The sequence below is a fragment of the Capra hircus genome, chromosome 20, assembly GCF_001704415.2.
Source record: "Capra hircus breed San Clemente chromosome 20, ASM170441v1, whole genome shotgun sequence".
In the NCBI taxonomy this organism is placed as follows: domain Eukaryota; kingdom Metazoa; phylum Chordata; class Mammalia; order Artiodactyla; family Bovidae; genus Capra; species Capra hircus.
In genome coordinates, this window is record NC_030827.1 from 59020104 (window position 1) to 59027815 (window position 7712).

Genomic DNA, 7712 nt, shown 5'->3' on the forward strand with positions numbered 1-7712 from the left:
TGAGCTAGTTCCAGTCAGGTGGATGAATCTAGAGCTTGTTATACAGAATGAAGTAAGTCAGAAAGAAACAAATATCATATATTAATGCATATATATGGAATCTAGAAAAATGGTACTGATGAACCTATTTGCAGGGCAGGAATAGAGATGCAGACTCAGAGAACGGACTTGTGGGCACGGTGGAGGAAGGAGAGGGTGGAATGAATCGAGAGAGGAGCATGGAAACATATATATATTACCGTACATAAAATAGCTAATGGAAAATTGTTGTAAAACACAGGGAGTTCAACCCGGTACTCTGTGACAGCCTAGAGGGGTTGGGTGGGGTGAGGGTGGGAGGAAGATTCAAGAAGGAGGAGACTTATGTATACTTCTTATGGCTGATTCACGTTGTTGTATGGCAGAAACCAACATAACATTGTAAAGCAATTATCATCCAATTAAAAATAAATTTAAAATAATAAAATCAATGAATCTTTAAAAAAAATTTGTACCAGATACAGGCGTACACTAGCACTGAGCCACAGACCAGGACACGTGGTCTTCTAGTGATTAAGAGACTCCCATGAGAGGAGGGGCTGGATGCCAAGATTGCTGTGGGAGTCACTGGGTAGCCCTGGATGGCCAGCGGGCAACGTGAGTGACAGAAGACACGTGAAGGAAGGCAGTGAAGAAGCATCCACAGACATCTGGGCAAAGCTTTTTTTTTTTTTTTTTTTTTACCTACTAGGTAACTTTATTGAAAGTATCTTGCATTCATGACGGATGCTTTCTGGGTTATGCCACACATTTTACCATTAAAGGTTAAATTATTTTCTACATGCAAGTAGTATGAATAGTTTTCCCCACATGGGATCACTGATTATAAAAAGATGACACACCATATATGCTATCTTTTTTAACTGAAAAGCTAGCGAACTAATTATTATATCTCCTCCCAAACCACAAACTGAGTAGTAACTGAGCCTTCAAAGCTGAGAGGATTAAAAATGCAAAAATAAGCCCTCAGATCCAACTAAGGAAGCCCTGCTACATACAGGCTAGTGAATACCAGGGGTACTTACTCCTCCAGGAAGATTAAAGACACTCTGATAACCCCACTCAAAGCATTTACCTCAAGTAGCCTTTATCCAGTTTCCAATTGAATAAAGATAATACATTGTTAAATTCTATTTCAGAAGGTTTTTTGCAAGTTGCTTTATTTACAACACCAACTTTAAAAGTCACTGAACTAAAATTACCTGGACAATAAACTAGGCAGAAATTGCTTTACAAAAAGGGAAAGCCCAAAATGCCACTTTCTATAGGGAACCCACAGTTCAATTTTATTCAGAGCAACGAAAAGAAACTTTCAATCGTACTTGAAGAAACTGGGCCTTAAGTTTGGGAACTGTACTGAAACTACACATGCAATGAGGACAACATTCTGCTAATACAATTGACTTGCTGCTGCATTTGTTGACTGTTTTTCTAATATTAACAATTATAAACAAAGCAGTGCAACTAGTATTTGGAATAATCCTTACAGTGTTACAGTATTAGACATGAAATTTCACTTCTCCTCACACCACTGGTTCTCTTTGCGTACCTAGGCTTCCTCTTCTTCAGTAAAATCATTTTTGATATTGAATGTCTTTCGAATCTCCTCAGGAGTTTTGCCCTTGATCATATTAGCAACAGTCTTGCAGGTAACGTCAAGCAAACCTTTGATGTCTAAGTAGTTTGCTGCCAATATAAGCTCAAAGAGTGTCCCTTGGTCAACTTTCAGGAATTCTTGATCCCATACAGGTATATCATCTGTTCGTTTTTCTTTGTTCTCACCATCCTCAGGAGGAGGAGGATCATCCTTGTGGTGGGTGCACCACTGAATGACCTTTTTTAACATTGCTGCATTAACATTTGGCAAGGGGACTGGATCATCATCTCCTTCATCATCCATTCCCAAATCTTCCAACATAGTCTTGATGGTCACAGACTGTTTTGCAATTTCAACATCAACTTCAAATATCTCTCCATCAGAACTCTGCAACTTAATTGAAGGCATGGTGTTAGGTCTCAAGGAGATGGCGGGCCGCAGGCTGAAGTAAGCAGGGTGACGTCGTCAATCAGCAAAACTGAAAAGCGGAGAACAAGGCCACTACAGCCTGGGCAAAGCTCTTGTGATTTAACTGAGGGTGAAGGAGGAGCTGATCCACTGAGCAAGTACCAAAAAACAGAATTAGTGTTAATGGCACAATGTGAGATTTACGTACAACCCAAGCAGAGTTCCTCAGTGCTGAGAAGGCATTTCTGAGACTGGTGATGCTAGTGCCATGTAAAAGCAGCATGAATTCACTCTATCCAAGGCAAAGCCCCACCTGCTGCAGAGAAGGAAGATAAACAGATGTCTGAGTCCCTTCAGCTCCAGATCCCAAGATAAGATCAAGCTCCTGGGGCTTCCCTGGTGGCTCAGTGGTGAGGGGTCCGCCTGCCAATGCAGGAGACACAGGTTCAATCCCTGGTCCGGGAAGATCCCACATTTTGCGGGGCAACGAAATCCACACGTCACAACTACTGAGCCTGTGCTCCGCAACAAGAGAAAGCCACTGCAATGAGAAGCCCTCGTACCCCAACTAGAGAATAGCCCCTGCTCGCTGCAACTAGAGAAAAGACCCAGCACAGCCAGTAAATAAATAAAATTATAAGAAATATTAAGCTATATGTTATAGGAAATGTCCCAAAGAAGAAAAGAAAGTTTTAGATAAAATTTTGTTGAAAAAGTTTCTTAAAGTACAAACCTTGAAGAAAAAAACAACAACATATATTTTGATGACAATTGGTGCACTAGAACGAAATGATCCTCAAATTTTATTTATGTAAGGTTTAAGAATTACAGTGAGAAAGAATCTTTTCCAGTAACTTTTACTCACAAATGTTAAAAAAAAAATAAAGGAAGCAACAATTTTGCTGGTCTTGATCATCTTTGATTGTCGGAAGTAGATGACATTTAATGTGTTACAATAAACCAAACATTTTCGGCTGTAACTTATTAATAATTTCTACTGTAAGATAATACCAAAGCAAGCATCTGTATTATGCATGGTCATATTCAACAGATATTATTTTCTTAGCTTTAAGTTGGCTAAGATTTTCTCTTTTTTTTGTTTTGCAACAAAAATGGTATTTTGAGTGGGGTTCAGCTGATATTCATCAAATTGAAGTGGGTTAAGATAATATCAGCTAGCTGATGCTTAGCATCAGGTGTGTGGAAGATGAGTGACTGATAGGAGACTGGGATTCCAGTTCCAAGTTTGGTTACACGAACAATGAGCTATAGAGCACGTCGCTTAATCATTGGAGTCCCACGTAGTGCTAAGGTATTAAGATCCTTTCTGCTGCAAGTGATAGAAACAGGGATCAAGATGGTTTAGGCAAGGGGACTTACGTGGAGGTCCAGGGCTTGAGAGTGTGCGTTCAATGCAGGGAAAGGGGGTTCGATCCCTGGTAGGGGAACTAAGATCCTGCAAGCTGCTCAGTGTGGCCAAAAACTGTTTTGTTTTGTTTTGTTTAAAGATGGCTTTAGGAGAAGGCAATGGCACCCCACTCCAATACTCTTGCCTGGAAAATCCCATGGACAGAGGAGCCTGGTAGGCTGTAGTCCATGGGGTTGCTAAGAGTCGAACATGACTGAACGACTTTCCTTTCACTTTTCACTTTCCTGCATTGGAGAAGGAAATGGCAACCCACTCCAGTGTTCTTGCCTGGAGAATCCCAGGGACGGGAGAGCCTGGTGGGCTTCCGTCTATGGGGTCGCACAGAGTCGGACACGACTGAAGCGACTTAGCAGCAGCAAAGATGGCTTAAGCAGTAAGGACAGTTACCATCTCACATGACAAGGGAAGCTGGAGGCACAACGGCTTTGAGGACAGTTGATTGAGGATCATCCAGGCCAGGTTCTCTCTGCTCTCAGTTCTGCTATTCCGTGTTACTGCCATTCTCGGGCTGATGTGGGGATGAGAAGGCTGTAGCAGTTCCGTGTGTCCCATCCACGCATGGCAACATCCAGGGGAGGGCAGGAGAGCTTTCCTTCCTGTGGCTTTTCTTAGACCACTCTTCCCGTGTCTTTGCTTTTTGATGGCTAGGTGGGGTCACAGGCCCATTGACTGACTTGCTTACTGGCCTGAGGAGTGGGATGTTTCTGATGAGCTCAGACAAATCATTTGGGGTGGAATAGATAATGCAGAGTTGACAAGTGTCCACTCAATGACAGTCTCTCATGATGGTTGGAAAGCCCAGCAGGGGATGGACGCTTTGTAAATGGTAACACAATCTAACAATTCAAGGAGTAGTTGTTGTTTAAATGTTCTATTTGTAGTTATCAGTTAACTAAGAATCCTCTAATGAGAAAAGAAGAATGCATTGAATATCTAACATTTGTGCATCAGAAAAATACATCGTTCTAGATTTTCTCTCCCTGAAAAATCTTTTAATATTTAAAACAGATTTAAGCAGAATTTGCTATCACTCATCACACATAAGAAGGAAATAGAGGGACATCACACCTTATACTCATATTATAAGCTTCAGATTCCCATTAAAAAGTTCTATGCCTTCACAGTCTTCAGATCAGAGATACGCAGCTAGTCAGAGCAACACAGTAACTGCTCAGGTAGGCAGATTGGGATTTAAATTCCAGCTTCTCCACTTAATAATCCCAGATCTCCATGCAGGCCAATTTATTTAACATTCCTGAGCCTCAGTTTCATCATCTGTAAAATAAAGCTATTAATATTAATTCCACAGGGTTGGGGGGATTTCATGAAGTAAATCTAAAAAGCTTTCATTGCAGTCTCTATCAGAAAAACCAATGTGCAATCAATGGTAGTCATATAGAAGATGTTTTCAAATTATTATTTATATATTCCATATTTAATGTATTATTTAATGATAGGCTATCCCAGAAAAACTCAAGCCTCAACAAATTCAATAAATTCAAGTCATTGGATATTTAACAAGCAGCCGCTGCGTGGCAGACACTGTGTACCTTGACAGCACGTTATTACTTTATAATAATGGTTCAAGCCTCCTAATGCCTTTCACATTCTTCTGGCTTCCTCCACGCTGTTCAATCTGGACTCACAGTGTTCCTTAATACATGAAGGCTGGAAGTGGAAATGATGAAAATACCTTTAACTGGCAGGAGTGGAGTAGTGGCAGAGGAAGGAGAGGGGTGAAAATTGAGTTGAAGAGTCAATGAGGGGGGCCAACAACAAAAACATTGAGATGGAGTTCTATGATTCTGTGAACAGGCAGAGACAGGAGTGACTGCGAGTGTGCTTGGGTGTGTATATGTACACATGAGATGTATTTTCATACCCGAGATATTTTGGCTTTTATCTCGAAGTCAACTTTATGTGTGTTAACCTCTTAGTCGTGTCTGACTCTTTGCAACCTCATGGACTATCCCAGGCTCCTCCATCCATGGGATTTTCCAGGCAGGAATACTGGAGTGGGTTGCATTTCTGTCTCCAGGGGATCTTTCTGATCCAGGGATTGAACCGGGTCTCTTGCATTTCAGGCAGACTCTTTACCATCTGAGCTACCAGGGAAATACGTATAATTTACATACAACAAAATGCACCCATTTTAGACAAACGTATACACAAGTGTTATCACCACCACAATCGACATTTAGGGAGGTCCCATCATTCCAGAAAGCTCCATAATGCATTTTTCCCCATAGCCTCAGGTTCAGTTCAGTCGCTCAGTCGTGTCTGTTTTCGACCTCATGAACTGCAGCACACCAAGACTCCTTGTCCATCACCAACTCCCGGAGCTTACCCAAACTCATGTCCATTGAGTCAGTGATGCTATCCAGACATCTCATCCACTGTCATCCCCTTCTCCTCCTGCCCTCAATTTTTCCCAGCATCAGGGTCTTTTCAAGTGAGTCAGCTTTTCCCATCAGGTAGCCAAAGTATTGGAGCTTCAGCTTCAACATCAGTCCTTCCAATGAACACCCAGGACTGATCTCTAGGATGGACTGGTTGGATTTCCTTGCAGTCCAGGGGACTCTCAAAAGTCTTCTCCAACTCCACAGTTCAAAAGCATCAATTTTGGGCACTCAGCTTTCTTTATCGTCCAACTCTCACATCCAAACATGACTCTTGGAAAAACCATAGGCTTTACTAGATGGACATTTGTTGACAAGGTAATGTCCCTGCTTTTTAATAAGCTGTCTAGGTTGGTCATAACTTTCCTTCCCAGGAGTAAGCGTCTTTTAATTTCATGGCTGCAGTCACCATCTACAGTGATTTTGGAGCCCCCCCAAATAAAGTCAGCCACTGTTTCCACTGTTTCCCCATCAGGTAACCATTTTTATTTTCCCCACCCAAGTGTATGTTTTTATTTATTTCTGACTTTAATTGGAGTGGGTTTTTTTGAATCGATTTTTCAGAGCCATTTAGGTTTACAGCAAAATTAAGTAGAAGGTGCAGAGATTTCCCATACACATACTGCCTTCACTCATGGCCAGTCTCCCGAGCGATCAACATCCCCACCAAAATAGTGTGTGTGTTACAACTTGTGAGCCTCCACTGGCATATCACTATCACCCAAAGTCCACAGTTTACATTATAATTCATGCTTGGTGTTATGAAAAAGTGTATAGTGGCATGTACCCATCATTATAATGTCATATGGGGCATTTTCATTACCCTAGAACTCCTCTGTGCTTCACCTCTCTCCCCTTGCCAACCACCAGTCTTTTTCCTGACTGTAGTTTAACCTTTCCCCAAGTGTCATACAATTGGAAACCAATAGTACAGCTGTTAAAGTGCTGCACTCAATACACCAGCAAATTTGGAAAACTCAGCAGTGGCCACAGGACTGAAAGAGGTCCATTTTCACGAAAATTGTAAAAGATCGCAATGCCAAAGAATATTCAAAGTACCCCACAATTGCACTCATCTCACATGCCAGCAAAGTAATGCTCAAAATTGTCCAAGTGAGGCTTCAACATTACTTGAACCAAGAATTTCCAAATGTTCAAGCTGGATTTAGAAAAGGCAGAGGAACCAGAGACCAGATTGCCAACATCCATTGGATCATAAAAAAAGCAAGAGAGTTCCAGAAAAACATCTACTTCTGCTTTATTGACTATCCCAAAGCCTTTGATTGTGGAAGCACTGAAGAACTGATGCTTTCGAACTATGGTGTTGGAGAAGACTCTTGAGAGTCCCTTGGACTACAGTGATATCAAACCAGTCAATCCTAAAAGACATCAATCCTAAATATTCATTTGAAGGACTGATGCTGAAGCTGAAACTCCAATACTTTGGCCACCTGATTCAAAGAACTGACTCATTGGAAAAGACCCTGATGCTGGGAAAGATTGAAGGTGAGAGGAGAAGGGGACAACAGAGGATGAGATGGTTGGATGGCATCACCGACTCAATGGACATAAGTTCGAGCAAGCTCCGGAAGATAGTGAAGGACAGGGAAGCCTGGCGTGCTGCAGTCCATGGGGTCACAAAGAGACACGACTGAGCGACTGAACAGCAACAATAGTACGCAGCCTTTTCAGACTGGCTCCTTTTCACTTAGTAATATGCATTTAAGATTCCTCCATGCTTTTTCATTGCTTGATAGCTCATTCCTTTTTAGCATTAACTAATATTCCATTGTCTGGAAGTACTTCAGTGTATTTATCTATTCACGTACTGAAGGATATC

At 41.6% G+C, this 7712-nt stretch overlaps 1 pseudogene across 1 annotated transcript; it reads right to left on the minus strand.

The window, feature by feature from the left end:
* LOC102168207 lies at positions 721-2109 on the minus strand (annotated as a pseudogene). The gene has a single exon (XR_001296981.2). The product of XR_001296981.2 is annotated as an S-phase kinase-associated protein 1 pseudogene (transcript).